Raw genomic sequence first — 19,152 nt, 5'->3', positions numbered from 1 at the left:
CGAGCACCGGGGCTGGCGGGCCGGGCGGGCCGCCCGCCGCCGCAGGAAAGCGAATTGCGCCACATGTGTCCGCCTTCAGGAGGAGGCTTTTGTGCTTATTTATCACTTCTCCCCCTCAACTTTCCCCAAGCCCCAGCCGCTGCGCAGGCTCTCCCGCTTGTCCGGCCGCAGAGCCTCGCACCAAAGCCGCGGGGCGGGCTGGCGCCCTCGGCCCGCTGCACCCTCTTGCCTCCGGCAACAGAAAGGCCTCCGGGCCGGGGGTTGAGGGGACACACACACACGCAGACATCTCCTCATCTTTCCTTCGTGCCTCTCTTCAGCCCCACGGCACTCACGGGGCTCATGGCAGAGCGCGGGGAAGCAGACGTGCTTTGGCGTGCGTTTGGCGGGAAACTCAGGTCATGATCCGGGAGGTTTGTTCCCACGTGAGAAAACATGCACGGGCCCAGATGTGGGCCCGCCGCTCACAAACGGCTCTTGACACCCTGCTTCTGAGACCGGGCCGAAACAAGCGGCCGAGGAACGGTTTACATCAGTTTTTTGTCACTCCAGCAGGGTGACAGCTTGCTGCGCTTTTAAGTCTTGAGCTGTCATCGACTCCTAGGGCAGATGTGACTTTTTTTGCCTGTGGGGAAGGTAGATTTACCACATTATATGATTGATTTCTTCTTAAAGTACATAACTTTATTAAAAAAATTAACTTTCAGGGGTTAACCTCCCCATTAAAAGCCCATGTCCCATAGCCCAGTGACAGTTCGTTTTTCTAGAAAGGTGAATTTGGGACAGCCAGACTTCTCGGAGGGCTGTTGCTTTACCTGTGTGACCTGAGCATAACAAGTATGTGTCTCCTTACAAAGGAGGGCCAATAAGACTAACTGCTTTTGTAAAAGGTACTTCAAGTAGTTGATGAAGAGCACAAAGTAGTAGCTGTCTTTAAAATGTGAGTTTAAATGTAATCTTCCCACCTCAGCTGATATTTTTAATTTATAAAGGACTGTATAAAACAGAATCCAAGCTATGTTTTTGGGTACGTGATGTACTCTGCATACATATTTTTGTGTGGCCATGTCATCCTGTCACCAAAATCGGGAATAAACCTTTTTACACCAATGTAGCATTAAGAAGCAGGCATTCTCTTTATTGCAGCACTGGATGCATAGCTCCACCAAACATGCATGCTGAAAGACAAAGGACACTCATCATATACCATAAAAGAAATAATTATTCATATAATTTCTGGGAAGTACCCACCTATTTCCAGGGAATCTGTTAATACATTGTGCAAGCACGGTAAAATTTGGGGAAGGGTTTCTGAGAGGCTTCCATGCAGGTCTTCAGTGGTCTGTGGTGGTCCCTTAGTGGTTGTTGAAGAGGTGTCTCTTAGTGTCCTTTCCGTGAACTCAGTCTTTTCTTTCATACAAGGTCTTGTATTGGCTCATTGCTCTGTCTGTAAAGTTTCTCAGGTTCCTTATCTTGATTTCCACAGGTGTCTTCTGGTTTATCTGCTCTCCCCAGGATGTGCCCATCACAGTTGCAAAAATTATGTCCTTGAGTGCATTCTTGTCTGAGGCCCCTTAGAACAATTGGCATTAACTGCTTGTAGGTGTCAACTAGCAGGCATCAGTCCAACATAGAGGATTATTCATATCACCTTTATGATGAGTATCTTCATAAATAAATACAAATGATACATACATTGTCTTTCCAAGAAGTGGTAGGAGAGGATGTGCTTGACATTATTACCAGGAGATTAGCAAATCCATCTCTGACAGAACAAGGAAGGAAGAGGTTCCCAATCCAGGCACTTGGATTTCTTGGTATTGCAGTTGTAAAATTAACATCAACATGTGTGACCTGATTCTTGGTTGTTTAGAAGAAAATCTGGCTGTTTAATTCTGAGGTATCTAATCATGTGCAGCAGCATAAAGTGTCAAGCAGTCGTGTGCTGACTTGGCAACTTCTCCTGCAAGACAAGTGTCTCTTTCTCTGTGAGGTCCGCAGTACTCCACTGACTCTGCACGTGCAGCACTTCTGTTGTGCTCTGACCCTTCACTGGGGAGAAATAAAGATGCTCACTGGGAATTTCCCTTCATTGGTCCTTCCTGTCCCTGTTGTTGGTTTGGTGAAGCAGTACATGGAGCACTGCTCTGCCTCTATGCGTGGGGAGTGGTCATACTGTACAACACAAAATGGGGTTGTGCAGGGCAGGTGGTTCTGGGTGGAACACGTGTAGTTCTGTTAAACAGAAGTACAGATACAGTGACAGGATCAGTGACAAATTGTGTGGTTATTATTTGATATTGTGTGTGTTTGCTGCTGTGGTGCCACTGTATGTGCAGTATATTTTCCACTATTAGTGTGCACTTACTTGCCCTGCATTGTAAATCAAAGCAGTCAGAATCTCATTTGCAAACCTAATGGGAGCCAGTATAGATCCTGGAATAGTGTAACTGTAATAGGCTGATGGCCACTATGTTGTGAATTGAGTGCTCTTAAGGTCTGACATTTAAACAGGACCTGATTGTTCCAATCCTGCAGATGCTGCAGATTGATAATAGGATTATTTGTGTAAGAAGTAGAAGATGGGATGAGCAGGTTTCTCTGGACCTGTTCATCAGAGTGAGAACAGTAGTGGAAGGTTTGGAGAATTCGATACAAGAAAGCACATAAACATAACAAAATAATTATTTCCTAAAGGCAGAAGGGGCTGTTAAATCATGTAGTCAGTTCTCCAGGTTTAACTAGGTTGAAGCCTTAGATTGGAATCTTCAAGTATATTTAAAATTGCTCAGTTTTTGAGGTAAAAATGAAAAATTAAACCATTTTGAATGCTTATAGGTAGACTTTCTTTTAACATGGACGCTCGTTTTGCGTTCATTTTACAGACACATAGGTCAGCGGGTCACCGGTTCATGCTCTCTAACTAAAGACAATAACTTCTGCTTCCTCTCAATTCTGTAATCTGTTCTGCAGTGAGAATCTCCTTGTTGTGAAGCTCTGTGAGCACATGCATTTCTTCTCTCACTGCCTTCCCTTCTGCCAGGGCTTGGTGGAAAGGAAACGGCGTAAGATAATTCCCCCTCATAACTGCTGAGACACATTTATTCTACAGTGTGTTGCAGGGGGTGGGGTCTGAGCTGCTGTCCCTTTCCCTCAAACTCCTAACTTCTTGGCTGATGATTAAAAGCCAAAACCATCGACCCTCTCACCCTGCCCATAAGTGAATACACATGCTATACTTAAGACAATCTGTTCTTATGGTTGATACAAGTTTCATGTGTTTGATGTAAGTTTTTATGTGTTTGAGCACTCAACATTACACCTAAGTTTACGAACCTAAATAGTCCTCTTCAGTAAGAGCAATCTGCCTCACAAGATGCTTGCAGAACCAGAGCATATTTAAAGTATGCATTGCCAACTAGTTCCCTACTGTCTCTGCTGTGTTTTTATTTTAAGATGTTCCTGCTTTCAAAGATAAGCATGAAGCAAATGAGACTTCAAATGCCAAGTGAACAGCAGTCATACACTTCTACTTAAGCATGTGCCACTGCACAACCGTCCGCATCATTTAATTGTCACTAAACCCAGAAGAAACTGTTTGTTCTTTTCTTGCGTGTGTGGAAAGAAGTAGGAAATCTCTTTAAATGATGCCAAGGATACTGCTATTTTATGATAACTAGCAGGAAATAACAAGAGTTAGGACAGAAGGGTCAGTCTACTTGAATTCTGTATGGGAAAATCTTGAAAGTTGATCATAAAATTTAATTACACACATATCCTGAGGATAAATGAATGTTTTGTTTCTGCCTTTGCTTTTTTGCTGACTTACCTCTTTCTTTTTTGCTTTCTTACCTCTTTGAGGGATAAGAAGAATTTTTCTGAATATGGGCTGTTTGGAATTTGCTGTGAAAATACGTTTAATGTTCTAGATGACTCTGACATGACAATGTGGAAGCGACACTTGTTTCTAGTGATTTTTGTCTCATGCTTCTCATATTGCCTCTTTTTTCTTGCTTTTTCTGCCTGTACTGATTGATCTTCTGTAAAATAGCATGAGTTACAGTGCTAAATCAGGATCAAAGGTGCCTTTGTAATAAACTAATTCTGCTATTATCTTATTTCTCCCTGCAACTGGAGCATTATTTTAGGAGAAGCTCTTTCACAAACAACTCAAGGTAGTGAAATTTAAGATTTCCAGATAGCATTAACTGCTCATAATTCCAAGCTGGAATGCTGATACAATAAAGACTGTGTCATAAGGCATTGATTATAGTTGTAATGAGTTAGAGAGATAACTTCTTCACACTGATTACCTCCCAGTGTTTTCTCCCATTCAACTTCCATGATTTTTCAAAGGACATCCTGAACACACACTGTATATTCCCTCGCTTAAACCCCTGAAAAACTGCAGTGGGAATAAAATGCAGAAAGACGTGCATTTCTAGTCCTTGTGGTGGGGCATAAAAGGGTTTAAAGTAAGAAAAATCATGCTGGGTTGGTAACTCAACTTCCTTGTTTATTGTCATTTTTTCCTCAGGAGAGCCTCAAGTTTCAAGTATAGAAAGATTTGGCTCTTTGAGTTGCTAATAAAAGAAACTAGACAGATATAAATGGAAACGCTAGTTCCTGCCAGTATCAGTGAAGAGCCTGAACAAGTAGCTGTGCAAAATTGTTTGTGTTTTAACTTGGTTTTCTTAACTTAGGTGCTGTTATTGGAGTATAAAAGGAGATGTAGGGAGTATCTCAGGAATGTCACCATGGTCTGCTGCGAGTGGCACCTAGTCCTGACCCTCCAACAATTAAGTAATTGAGAAGACCTCCCAACTCTGTCTGATCGGCAGGGGTCAGAGAATTAAGTGCCAGTGTTCATCCCAGACCAGCTGCTGGGAGACAGTCCTCTGTGTAATGTGGATGTATTCCCTGTCTGCTGCTTTGAGGGAGGTGGAAATGGATCTGTCCTAGGAGGATGCCTATTCACTGCCTGTTTTCTGTGAGGGGGAGCAGGGAAGTCGTCTTGTGTGTGTGTTGATATACAATAGGAAAGCAGTCATCTCTTGGGTGTCTAGAGTGCTAGTGTTCTTTCTGCCTTATGTGGGGCGGTGGGGCTCCTGACAGGGAAACTTGTGCTCATGGTTAAGGCTGTTCAGCTGGTGGCTGCCCAGACCTGTGTGTTGTACACAGAGTCATTTCAGTGCTAAATATCAACTCTGTGTGCTCAGGGGTGTTGCAAATCACCTGCACAACCCAGACATCCCACATGGAATGGCTCATTATGTTCACTGTGCAGATGGTGCCATGCTTTGTCCTCACAGTGACACTGACCATGCTGGGGAAAGTTGTGTGCTGTCAGTTTGGGAGCGCTAGTCACTCCAAAATGGCAAGACTCATCCATAGATCAATAAGTTGATGAGCCCCATCCTGTTGGGAGGCACTGTTCCCTGTCAGCCTTCTGATGCCATTGCCTCTCAAACGGTCATCTGAAGAAACAGTTAGCAGGAAGTGCATTGGCAGCAAATGCAGAATAGCACCTGTGTGGTCAGCTGTGTGCATTGGGCATACCATTCACGAATATGGTGCATGTAGGCTGAAGAGTCCTGTAGTGTAGACACACGGAAACTGCAGAGATAGCCACTGTGCTCCCGTGCAGTCCATCTGATACCTAGAGCAAAGATGTAGCACAGCATTTGCTCCAAGTCTTGTACCATGGCACAGGTAACGAAGTCGGTGTAGATGTGCTTTGCTTTTCTTCAGGGCATGTAACAGAATTGCATTTAGGAAAGTACTAAGTAGCAGTATCTAACATACTAGTGTATACAATAGCAAGCAAATGTAGCGCAGTGAGCAATATTATATTTTGCTCCTCCACTTTATTGTTTCCAGGTTCCTGTTGCTATGAATGGTGTTGAGGGACTCTTGAGGGATGAGAAGGGTATCTTCTGCAAGAGTGTCTTTCAGAGATGTGTATCTTTCAGAGAACTGCGTCAGCACAAGTCTCAGCATGCTTTTTTGGCCATAAACCGTCACTGAAATCTTGGTTTACTTCAGCTAGACAGTTATTTCAATCACCACAGCTGTATAATGTGATCAACAGCATTGGTTTATTCTGTCCTACAGAAGTAAGCAACATTAGAATCAACACAGATTTTTTAAAGATCACGATTAAAAGTGCTGCAAGGCTGAGCAATAAACAAGTGATTTATAGTGTGAAAATTCTGTTTTGTCAGTGCCTTGACAGATTGATGCCCAAAGAAGACACTAAGTATCTAATTGTTATAGTGTCCTGCAATAATAAACAGTCGAAGGACTAGTGAAGCACATAGCTAAGCCAGTTCAAAGTTTATTTTGTCCCCAGAGAGGTGAATGTTCCTTCTTTGTGAGGTAAAATTATCTCAAGAATCATTGCTACAGATGTGGCATGCAGAGGACCAAAGAGAGTAGGAAAGGAAGGAAAGCAGCAATGCTGAACAAAGATCTGGAAAGAGATGGTAAGAGAAAGGCAAAGGAAAGATAATGAAATACCGGAAAGTATTAGCTAAAGGAAAGAAATTACTGAAAACATAACTGAAGTTGGATTGAAGAAACAAAAGAGAAACTCTTAGATGGAAGAACAGTGCAAAAACCCCAGAGATTTGTTTTGTCAACATAAGAAGTTTTATTTTAACTCAGTTTTCATTTAGTCTTAGCAACCAGCTCAACTGGTGCAGAGAGTCAACCTTTGTAATGTTCTAGAAAGCAAAAAGACTCTACATATGTAGTCCAGGATGCTTTCTGGCTTCTGATTTTTTCTTCTATCTTGGTGGGAGTCATGACTCACCTGCATCACTGAGTAAGTAAAAGGCATTAAACCCTTTTTAAGCAATTAAGACTAAGAAGAAGTAACATAACTCTTTTCTGCTTCAACTGCACTGAGATATCTCAGCAATCACCCATATTAATTAAACAAGTGACTTAATACCTCTCACAGTGAAATAGCAACGGGTGATTTGCCTGCTGAAATCAGGTGATTTACCTGTTGAAACACTACCTTTTTGTATTCTCAGGGCTCACCCAAGAAAAGAGCGGGGCTGCTGGCCAGAACGAATCCAAATGCACTATGATAAAACCACTCCTCCTTCTTTTGGTTGAAGAGAGATTTGAAAACTAGCATGTGAGGTCTCCCAAGTGAATGCATCATTTGCTTCTTGTAAACCTGACAGCCAAGTAGCTCTTCCTCATTCCGATGGTGCCAAGCACTGGAAAGAGACTCCTCAGTGGTAGGTGCCAATGAAAGTATGAAAAATTATGTCAGGTGAGGATTTCCACAGTTGGGGGAGGAGGCTGTTCTATCCCAAATGAAGGAGGATGAAATTAACAATTTCAGTGAAATACAACACAGCCTGTGACACTGATTCATGGCAAAGCCAGTGAAACTGATACATTTCTGCAAAATGTTTTGGTTTCAGTAAACTCAGTGTATTCAGACAAAAATAAGTTTTTCTGGAAATAGTTTGACTTGTTCATGACTCCTTTGTTTTTACAGACCTAAAATTCCTTTCATCACAAAACGAGTAAATAAGTAGGCAAAACAAGCATGTGTTTACTATAAAGTCTGTGATTTTGAAATTCTGTAATTCTGAAAAGTATTCTCTGCTTTCCCTTTCATGAACCCACTGCAGGGGGCTGTTTGTGAAAAGTTGCTTACTGCTGTGGTGACATTCACAATGTCCTGGTTTGGAAACCTGTCGCTTTGGATTTTTACTTTTGCTTTGAACAAAAGATTGCAGAAGCATTTTGGGTCTCTTTAAGGTTGCAGATGGGTGGTAATGATATTCTTATCACTGGTCATGCCTGGCAAGGCTTCTGGACCTTATTACTTCTCGCATAACAGCTGCCAGTGACAAGAATAATTTTCACGCTTGGAAATCATCTTTACTTGACCTGTACACATTTACATGCTGCTGTTCTCTCTCAAAAATTCTTAGTGTGAGTGATAGATGGAATCATCTGCCTTTTTAATGCATGAATTTGATATACAGATTTTTCACTGAGTCTGCTAAGGTATGTGGGCTTTTGATTAATAAAAATGTATCCTAGTTCTCAAGCATTTGTTGAATAAAGTGAAGAGAGGCTGCCCTGACCAAAATAGAGGTTGACAAGGAAGAAAAGAAAACAAGGCTAAATAGGAGAGTAAATTGGTTTTACCTCTTTATCTTATTCTAAAAGAAAAGACTGTGATTTTTTCCGTAAGTTGTTCTTATAGTTTCAGTGATTTGTTAGCATTGAAGCCTGAATCTCAGAACACTTCAGTCTTTGCAGGCCTCAGCACCCATACAGACAAATATTTACAAATCTCTGGACCCCTAGCAAAAATGAAATATTGGGTTACAGATTGTGTAAGAGAATGTTAGAAGTAATCAAAGTGACTCAGTTGAGAAGGAAGGGGTTGTGGGTCTCAATCCTTTTGAAAAAAAAATCGTCAGATTTCTGCCAAGTTTTTCTTACCACTTTTATCAGCATTAAAAATGTCAACATTTAAAAATCATTTTAAAATGGGACATTACAAAAATGAGTATAGAGTTCTTAAACTAACAGAAAACAGAATATAAAAATAAGGTTACTTTAAATATTCTGTACACAAATTGGTAAAACGGTTCACAAAATAGTTTAAGTCAATGTAGAATGAGTGTCTTTGATCTGTAAAAATATTAGCAGTATATATGACTTTAAAACTTTTTTCTTGTCAAATTCACTGTTTTTTTAGACTAAGTCTCTGAATTGGATTTATGGTCAGTGATTTGCACTGATTATTAATAATCTAATTTAGAAAAACCCATAGGCAGGTTATAGTTTTTAAAGTTAAGTTCCAACCTGATAGCAAAAATTGTCCCATGTCTGCTTAGGTGCTAAGGTTGCTATCATACTTCTAATAAAATATTTGGGTCCCAGAATCTTAAATTGCATTAAATTGTAATTTTAATTTCACTTATTTTGACAAGGATGTTCTTAAAAAGTTGAGTCTATGGAGTTTACAGGACAAGTTAAAACAGCATCTTTGTGGAAAGTGTGACCTGTGCCTTCAGTTTGTCCCAGCAGAGCACTGACACTTGAATCATACTGATGTGAATCTGGTTATCAAGTCGTCACCATTTATTAGAAATCTGTTGGGTTTTTATTAACATTGTGGTAGATGTTGGAGACTAGAATGTCATGGTGCAACAAGTAAAATACACTTCAGTAGTTTGTTGACTGAAACCATCTAAGTATTGGATAGTGGTCACTTTTGGATAACCCTAAGTTCTTCCACTTGCAGACCTCACATCCCATACAAACATCTGACAGAATATGTTCATGTAGATTTTATAAATTACTAAAATGACCTTCTGGTAACTTGGGGTGCAAATGTCAAACATCCAAGTTGTTTGGAGTTATTTTTCATTAACTCAGCGAACCATACTGAATGGATGTTTCAAATGTCAAAGTTGGGGTTGAAGAGGTCATGCAACTGGATGAAGAAGTAGGACAAATGACCTCTTGGTGAACTTTTAATGAAAGGTTAGAGGTCATAGGATTTTTTCTACATTATTGTAACAAGCTTTTCTGTATCAGGATAACTTTTAAATGAAGAAATGGTGTTCTTTGCCTGTATTGCTAGAGCCCTTGGAGAAGTTAAACAGATTCCAATACTGTCTCTGAATAAATGGCATACAGACAAGTGACTGTAATAAAAATGCTGAACTGCTGAAATATGAGGCATATTTTATATCTGTATGAACTTTGCATTCATTAATCCATGGTGTGTCAAATTTCAAGTTCCTAATTTAATACTGATATGGGAATTAATGGTAATTTATTTTTAAGTGGGTTTTTTCATACTGTGGAGGTAGTGGCTGAACGCTACTGGTCTCCGCAGGGTTCTTCAGCATTGGCCTTGTTATTCTGGTTTCATAATTTCTTTCACATTCTCCTACACTGAAAAGGGAAGCTTGTGTAGACAAGAGGTAGCCTCCTTTAATTCAAGTTTCGTTTTTGCTGGAGAAAATGGTACGATTACATTACTGTGCAGGCTAAAATTTTAAACAAGCACTAACACTGTGCATGTAATGCCACATTTTTTTGCTTCTTGTTTGAATAATGTGCAAGAAGTGGCATTAGGATCCCAAGAAGGTGTGTATAACATACAATGACCAAGAAGGCTTCCAGTCCAGACCTCAGAAAGGCAGGAGGCCAATTATAAGTCTGTTACAAGCTGTCAGTGTGGAAGAACTGATCTTTAGTTGACAGTGGGGAGCAACTTTTTCTCTCTCCTTTATGTGAGAAACAGGCTACTCTGCTGAATATGAATCGTGATCCACTGTGTTGAATCTCCATCGGTATCTACATTTATTTGACAATAACCTGTGAGCCACAATTTGTGGATTTCTGGAATCATCATGTGGCTTCATAATCAAAGGAAAAATTGAGGCAGCAGCTAAGTAATACTTGGGAACATGTGTAGCTTTCATTAACCAAGCATATATGCAGTATTTGGAGGATTTGGATATTTTTAGAGTTATGTACCATAGGTATTCTAAGCACTACTGTGAAAATGCAACTCCTAAAACTAATGTACTCTTTAATAAAAGGCAATTAGAAAGCACTCCTCAAGTTACAGTTTATTTTCAACAGAATTAGTCCCTGATGATTTAATATAATGGTTGCGTTTCAGTAAATTAGTTTTAATAAGTCCCCCTTGCATCTGTACCATGTGAAGAGGTAGATTGCAGTATCTCACTCCAGCCAGTTCACATGTGTGAACGGGGGTGGAAGGACATGGGTGGCTTTGCTGCCGAGTTTGCTGTTGGCAAATGCAGTTGCTGTTGGCAGAAAATCTGAGTGTGCAGGTTGTGGCAAACAAATTGAGGGATGTGACAGGCAGCTCTTATCCAGCACAAGGCTTGTGGTGTTCAATTAAATCATTTACTGTTGTCTCTTAGTGAAAAATCTTTGCCTATGCTTCAGTTTGAGTTTTGAGGATGTACAAGTGTTACCATTGCTTCTTTCAGGTGGCTCAGGCAGTTCTCTAAGTCTGAGGCCTTTAGGATTGGACAGAAAACGTTTGTACTAGCCAAGATACTGTTAACAAATCACAGAATCAACTAGGTTAGAAAGGACCTTGAAGATCATCTAGTCCAACCATTAACCTAGCACAGACTTCCAAATAGTGGGGCATATTATGGAAGAGCATTAATTATGCTTTGATACGTAATTTATATAGAGAGACATCCAGCTTTTATGAAGCAACTAAAGAGACAAAGCTGCTAAACCTGTTGAAATTGCCATTAAGTTCATATATTGCATCTAAAATACCTGTAAAAATACCAGTTTTCATTACCTGAAATCCCTTTTCAGGTAAAAAAACTTCCTCAGTTTTACAAGTTTCTGAATGAAGTGGTCGTTTCACAGTGTTGAAATTTAAAGCTGCCAAAGAGTGAGAGCAAAATTTGGAAGGTGAAATTTGACCAAATAATTCAAATGTTAATAGTTACGTGATATAGCAGCGTTGCACACTGCATTACATGATTGCAGTAGTGCTGTAGGACGCATCTGGATGTTGTTGTAGGTATGTGCAAAGTTTGTGAGCATGAAGTTGGGAGGTTTTAAATTATCATAATCTGAGCAAGATGTGTGAGGTAAGGTGTTGGCTTCCAGGCGACAAATCTGTTTTCATAGTTTCCTGATGTGTATTCCCTTTTCTGGTCACAGCAGTGGCCCTTGCACCACGAGGGAACTTGTCAGTCTGTCTGTCTCTACTCTTGAGTTTCCCTCGCTGGGTTTGGAATGCTGGTGGCTGCTAACAGGTTTTATTTGTAGCAAGCTTATGAAAGGAGAGAGTGTTAGAGCCGAAGTATCCATAAAACCCTTTTTTTTTTTAAAGCTATAGGAGGCTTGTTGACTCTTTGGGAAGGCTGCCCAAGGAGGATGCAGGGGAAGGGAAATGAAATCTGCCTGCCACCAGTCTGTCCAGTGGAGAGTAGCAGCAGTGCCCTTCCGGAAACGAGTGTTGGGATGTGAGCCTGAAGCGATGAAAAGAGTTTAGTCAAGGTATTGAGGGACAACAGGAAAAAATGCTTTTTCTCGCGACCTCGTACAAGTGGGTTCGGTGTTTGTTTTGTGCCGGGGTTCAGTTGCGAGTTTCAGGGAGCAGAAGAGGGTCCTCACCACAGGCTCATTGAAATGGAAATGGTTTTGCCTGCTGCTGTGGAATGCAGATTATTTTAGGAATGTTCCTGGGTCTTGAGGCTTTTTAAAACTCACACTTCTAAGATTTTTTTTTTTTAGCTTATTTTAACCAATTCTCATAACAAAAAAGGATCCAGAAAGATGATTGGTGCCTTGATCCTGACCCAGCAAAATATGAAGTGTAGGTTTGTCTTCACATGTACAAATAGTTTGGTGGTGGAAAGACATGGGAAATATAGAAATGCTTTGGATCGCAGTCAAGATGCTGAGTGCTTTGCAAAGCCAAACAACAAGAGCAGCCCTCAGTAAGGCAGGCTGACATATGATGTGATTTGGTATCATTCCCTAGGGATTTGTCTCCCTTTTATTACTACCACTTTTAAAAAATACTATTTAATAGCATTTCTTCTGTTATGAGGGCCCGGGTGACGGAAAAAGGCTTGTACTTGATGCTTTGTCTGCCATAGGTCTTTTGCTGACCAAAATAGACCAAGTGATACAAAGGTAGGAAAATTATGATAAGAGACAGTGCCGTATTTCAGAACATACTTCAGGAAAAACCTTCCTTAGAAACAAGGAGTGAGATTTGTTTGTCTTTCTGTTTCTGGTATCAGGACACAGGATATAAAATGAAATATATATAATGAAAATAGTTTTTTCGCTTTAAGCTGAAAATGGACTTGGATAGATGAGGTGCATATGTGGGCCATATTTGATGAGGCTACATCTTGGGGTGATCGTAACCAAGGTTAGAATATTGATGGGTTGGTGCAGTAAATGGCAAGGCATGACTGTGTATCCAGATTTAACACTCAATGTAGCTTTGGCAAAAAATAGCCAACTGATTCACAAATTATTAAAGTCAATAGGATGTCTTATTGCCTGACCTCTTGAAGTCACTGGAAACTGACGGTGCTCTTGGTTGCTTGCATGCTAAGGCATTTAATCTGTACAGATGTGTATATAGTTATAGTTTCCTTCAGCAGCATGACTAGTTTATATATTTGTATAGTGTTTGTGTATGTTTATACACACCTTAAAACAATATGATGAAGGTGCACAAAATATTCTTAGTAAACATATTAGAGAAAACATATCCTTGAGTGCATGACTTTTATCTACCCACAGTCTGCCTTACAATTTTGTGCACTGTTCTTTTACATCTGCATAGTCCTTTGTAAAAGAGAGAGATGTTTCATGTATAACTTCGGGTTTTCATTATTTTTTGCGTTCACAAGTAACACTTAGATTTGAAGAATTTCTGCAATGTCAGTGAGCCAGATTTCTGGATTTGGGACACAAGTGTTTGTGTTGTACTGTTCGAGTTCTTTGCTTAATCAAGGGAAAGAATCCTGTATATAAAAAACCACATTATAATGGCAAATGAGTTATTCTGGTTTAGAATTATTAAACGATTCAATTATTTGAAAGAAATAGGTAATTTTGTAGAAGTACAAGTGTGTGATATGTGATCAATTATGAAGTGATTTATAATTTCATGTTTTCTGCAGCGAGGGAGTCTACATGTGGTAGATACAAAATGCTCAGAATTTCACTTTCAGTTTGGATGTGTTGAGGAGTTGTACTTAACATGTAACAAATCCTGATTGTTGATGCACATGTGGGACTAACACAAACTTCAGAAAATCTACATAGGTTTCTCTGGAGATTTTGGCCCTCCATATTCATTTTTCCCTGTTAGTACTGTTATACTTAAATAATTTCTAAATCATTATGATTTTCCTTTCTGTTTATGAATTCAGGAGAAGAGAAACTATGTCAACAGAAATAGTTAGCCCAGCATGAGCACTAGCAGTAGCCAAAAGAGAACAAGTAGGGACACTAGTGGAATGCTAATACTGTGTGATAGATGCTTTGTCTCCTGAAGGTATGTTTTCTTCTGATGGATGCAACCTGAGCCATAAGGTATGCTGAAAGTTAAACCCCAGCAACTGATTTCTGTAATGGGGGAAGAGAGTCTTTCCTGATTTAATCTTAGTTAAGTAGGTTAAGTGTGGTTTTCCTGTCACATCTTCGCTTGTGTATTTTTAAAGACATCTGCAACCACATTACTTAACATAAGTGTCTTTAAAAAATGCTTTTACTTGCGTTTTACCTTTACTCAGTTAAAATGTGATAAAAGGTACTTAGATAATGTTATCGACATGGGGCTGTTGTGAATGTATAAACGAGTTGCTCTGGACATTCTTCGGAGTATCTGAAGTATAGCAGTGGCCTCTTTTCAGCTGCACAAGTAGGGTGGACAGATGACTTCACAGACTTCCAGTGTCTGGTTAACTAATGTGTCTCTTTGGCATGCAGCATGAAACTTAGGTGGGTTTTTGAGCCATATCATGTCAGATCATTAGAAAGAGCATGCCGGTGCTGACAGTCATTGGGGTTTGACATTGGTTTTGTGCAGAAAGCAATGTAAGAAATTCCGCAATAAATTCTGAGGGCTTGGCAAGGGCAGATGCTGACTGGTTCAAAACAGCCATGTTTCTGCTTACAGTGGATTCATAATTCAAAAGCTGTGATCCAGCTCTTTGTCCCTGCATGGCAGAGGTCTCTTTTGCAGACAGCATGTTCTCCTCTCATCTACAGATGGCATCATGAGGCAAGCATAAGGGTATCACCCACATTATCAGTGTGGCAGTAAGAAAGCTTTTCCTGTTGCTCCACTTAAGTCTGTTTTTCACATCAGTACCTGCTTTTCCTCTGGCTTTCTGGGGCGTGATGCCAGGGAAGCTGGATGTTCCTATTCTGGAAGAGAGGTCAGTGGAAGAGCTCTGTCACATGAACCCATGTGAGAATGCTGTGGTGTTACATGCAGGACAGCTGTCTCAAACAGCTAGTTGTAGTGTTAAGTTGCAGGCATTGGGAAGGACTTTCACAGAGCAGTTTCCTGACCTCCTCTGCCATGGAGTTGGTCCTCACTGGTGAAGATGAGCTTCAGGGCCAGTGAAGCAAGTGCTGGTTGGTAAAACTGTGTCATCCGCCTAGAAGTCATCAGTGACCTGCAGTGGATACAGGATTTTGGGTGAGAAGTGCATTCAGAAACTTTAGCCAGGTGTCATCATAGTATTTTTCTAGGCATAAGAGGAGTGGAAATTGGAGCCTTTGCCGCCCTTATGCCATCTCTCAATCTGAAGCCCTGGTAAGCAAGGTAGTTACCAAAGCCATTGCTGGCAGCCTTTGTGGATGTCTTGTGCTTCATGAGCAGCCCCAGAGGTTCTGTGCAGGCTGGTTTTCCTTGTGGGAGTCACCTTTCCTCTGGTGCAGCAGTGACCCTGATCCTCATGTAGGCTCGTCCTCATGGACCACACCTAGAAACTGGCTGTCTGATTTCATTACTCCCACTGCATCAGAACAGAAGGGGTAACAGGCATTGCCTTTACCGCTGTGGACCCTGGATGTCCCAGGGCAATCCCACCACAATTGTGTATACCCATCCCAAGTCATACATGCCCAGAGTGTGCCCACTACAGTCACTTCTAAAACATAAAATGCATAGTCTGTAAATTTGAGGCCATGGTGGAACAACTAAGGAAAACAAAATCTAAAATCCTGGCTCCTACACAAATGTACTCTGTAACATGTCCTTCTTGATAGGGAATGCAGAACCCATCCTCACTTCTAACCAGCGCATAAACACTTTTCACCACCACAAAGCATTGACTTTCTCATCATCCAGTGTGCCTGTAATCACCATTCTGCTATTTGTAGACTGATAACCATCTGTTATACTTAACCCATTAAGTCCTGTTAAACCTAAATGCATAAACTAATTTCCTGAGACCTAAAAGCTTTTAAGAACCTCATAAGGCTTTGCCTCAAATTTTCGGGGCTGCCATTTTCATGTATGGGAAACATCCCCCACTCTGCTCCTCCTCCTGCCCACTCATTGATGAGAAAGTATAGTATAATATTTAAGAGCAGCTGTGAACAACTTCTTTTGGCTGTGTGGGCAGCACAGCAAATTTGGCCAGTATACCTGCAGCAATTCATATAAAGGTCAGTGTGGTATGTCGGTGTGGTTTACAAGGAGTAAAAACACAGAATATTGGCCAATGGGACTGTTACTGAGGCCAGTGTGGCCACTGGCCAGCCACCTAAGTTTAGATTGACAAGTGACTGATGTGGCCAGAAACTACCAGGCACTGTGCCTGGTTGGCACAGCCTAAGTGGCTGCTGTGACTCTGCATGTGTTGGAGCCCCCTTGGTTGGGTGGCAGTACACTGCGCAAGAGGTGCCCTCATGCACCAGAGAGCTGACCTCAAAGCAGGAGAGGAATTTATGGTGGTGGTTTTCTGCAGCTAGGACAGGCAGCTCTGGGTCCATGTTGAGGGTAACTGCAGGGAAGAGCCAGCATAGTTTATGAAGGAGCTTGTAGTTCTGCTTACACTCCCTTGCCTTTGCAAATACACCTTGCCATGCTTATCCTCACCCTGTCAGAGATAACGTCCTGACAGCTAGAAGAGGAGCAGTTCCTTGGGTTGGTACACCTGCTGCTCTGTTGGTCTGCAAGTGGCTTGTGTTGCAGTGACTAGGATGCCCTCATGGAGGTGTTCCCTCCTGGTCTGCAGTCTCTGTGCCCTGCCCAAGGGTTGGACGTGGGCACTATAGGGTTACTGGGGCTAATGCTGCTTCATACAGGGGAAAAAAAGTGAAAGTTTCTCAGCCTTTGATGGCCTGTGGAGAAAAACACTCTGGTGATTTATGGTTATCCTCTTCATAGTGCCCTCATTTTCTGGGGCAATTCTTCTGCAGCAGTCTTGTACCTTTGACTCTGTCCTAGGAAGACTTAAGGAGTAGAGGTCTGTACAAGGTGACCTGCCCGTACTGGTAAGTGCTTTTAACCTTGTGAGGAGCAGCAGTCATATGCCAGTGTCATGGACCGATTCCTTCCTGGCTCCAGACCACAGGAGAAGGCATCCCTATCAGCATGAGCAAAAGGGATGGGAGGGAAGAGCCAACCTGTGCAATAGCACTTTCCTGCTGTCATTTTTGTAGCTGCTTCTGAGTAGTAAGTGAATGGAGAACCTCCTCGTTCTTCTGATAGCTGCCTCCACCCCAGCAGCAGATTAGCCTTTTGATTGCTGCAGAGCTGTCTCATAGGTGTTTGTGTTGCTCTGGACCATGCTGCTCTTCATCAGAATTCCTCTGATGTCATTCTGTCACAGTCTCTGTGTCAAGAGGTATGGTCTTCTGTCCCACCTAATGTATGTGCTCCTTCTCCATGCCCCCTCCTCTACCACCAAAGTGACCACTGAACAATTCAGCCAAACCTTAATTGGTGTGTTCATGGACCACAGTGTCACTGGAATATGGCTGGATGGCAGACATGTGGGGGATGGGCTGAGAATGGGCTGAGGCTGGGCTTTCTCTTGACAGGAGACTGCTGCAGACCAGATGCGGGAGGATGAAGGTATACTACTGACTCAAACCGTATGGAAGGGGAGAGTTTGTTGTATTGTGGTGGTTTACCAGGCAATTGCCCTGCAGACTGAATGCCAGCACAATTATAATTTTGTCTAGTAATTCAGTGGGGGGATGAAATCTTCATAGTTGATGGCACTGCTTTGACACTGACAACATGTAGCCTGCTGTGTCTGGAGATGACAAGGGTTGGCATGTGTACAGTCACATATGGATGCTGTTAAAGTCCACTTTCCTCTGCAAGGCCTACATTCTTAGAAATTAACACCACAGACAAGTGCCTCGCTCTCAGCCAGAATAGAGTCAAACTGCAGAGTAGTATTTTTGTAGAAAGAGTTTTCTGGAGAATGGAAATCAGGCTAGGACACTTGCTGCTTAGAAAGCCTGCTCTCAGCATGGCTGTTTTCACCTGGAAAGAGGACTCACTGATGCCCTTTTAGCGTGCAGGCCCCTTTACTGCTTCTCTCTCACATCTACCCACAGTCCCAGACAGACACAAAAGCCAGTTTATGTGCACTGGAGGCAGCTGTTTTGGCAGAGGACAGGGGTTACAGAAGAGAAGTTGATGTGCTGGCACATCATGTGTTTCATGCCTCATCTGCAGTCCCCTTGATCTCAGATAGAAGTGATGTACCAGCAACCTGCCTGTTCTCTGCCTGGCTTGTCATAAAAACAGACAAACTGCAATAGCATAGAACTTGATTAATTTGCTGAAACATAAGTGTCTAGTGCTGTCTGAGATGCCCTGGGTAGCCCTGCCTGGCTTCTAGCTCCTGGTCCAGGTTGGCCTCTTTTTCCTATATAGCCAATATTACAGCTATCAGCCTCATGTGGGTGCTTCAGATGTCCTAGGGCACCTCAGAAGACAGGATGCTTGTGTGTGGGCAATTGAAGCATCTTTCCTTATAGTGACTTCCCTGCTGAAGGTCTCTGATGAGCTGCTTCTGTCAGTCTTATCTCACTGATGTCAGGGAATGTGTGCAGCCCAAAGGTGGGAGGAGTCTTTTCAATTATGTGCTGAAAATATAAATTTTCTGAAATAAAGTCTACAGCGTACCTGTCAAGTACCCCTCACCACCCACCACTGCAAATCGTTCTTTGAAATGCAAAGCTTGTACTTGTCCTCTGTTTGGTGAAGGCAGCATAGACTTGAAAGACATGTTTAAGCATGTGGGAAGGAAAGACCGGGCAGCTCTTTATATTTCAACATCAGAACTGTTCCAGATTGCAGGGTACCTGTAAAATATATTTTCTTTACATACTGTCTCTTATACTAGGATGGACAGTTTAAATTCTTGGGAGGTTGACTAAGATGTGATGAGACACATGGTAAGATAGCAAGTCTGATTTACTAACTCTGTGAGTCTTGGTCTTGGGCATGAGTCTGTGAGCACTTAAATGAGCATATGTAAGTTTACCAACTGTTAACTTGCTAAGGTAATCAGCGTATTTATTATGTTGCCCAGTAATGATGATCTGTATGTGCATAATTGTTGAGTAAATGCGGGGGGGGGG

The 19,152-nt window shown here is 41.7% G+C and overlaps 1 protein-coding gene across 1 annotated transcript in view; it reads left to right on the top strand.

Moving 5' to 3' along the window:
• The first annotated feature begins 7,244 nt into the window (after positions 1–7,244).
• PLAGL1 (PLAG1 like zinc finger 1) overlaps positions 7,245–19,152 on the top strand; it is a 43,798-nt gene continuing 31,890 nt past the window's right edge. The window contains exon 1 of the mRNA XM_026845926.1: positions 7,245–7,288. The gene's annotated coding sequence lies outside the window, so the exon portion shown is untranslated. The remainder of the gene's footprint in view (positions 7,289–19,152) is intronic.

The sequence above is a fragment of the Athene cunicularia genome (genome assembly GCF_003259725.1).
Source record: "Athene cunicularia isolate RWA chromosome 3 unlocalized genomic scaffold, athCun1 chr3_part1, whole genome shotgun sequence".
Classification (NCBI taxonomy): Eukaryota; Metazoa; Chordata; class Aves; order Strigiformes; family Strigidae; genus Athene; species Athene cunicularia.
This window is presented reverse-complemented; position numbering and strand designations above follow the sequence as displayed.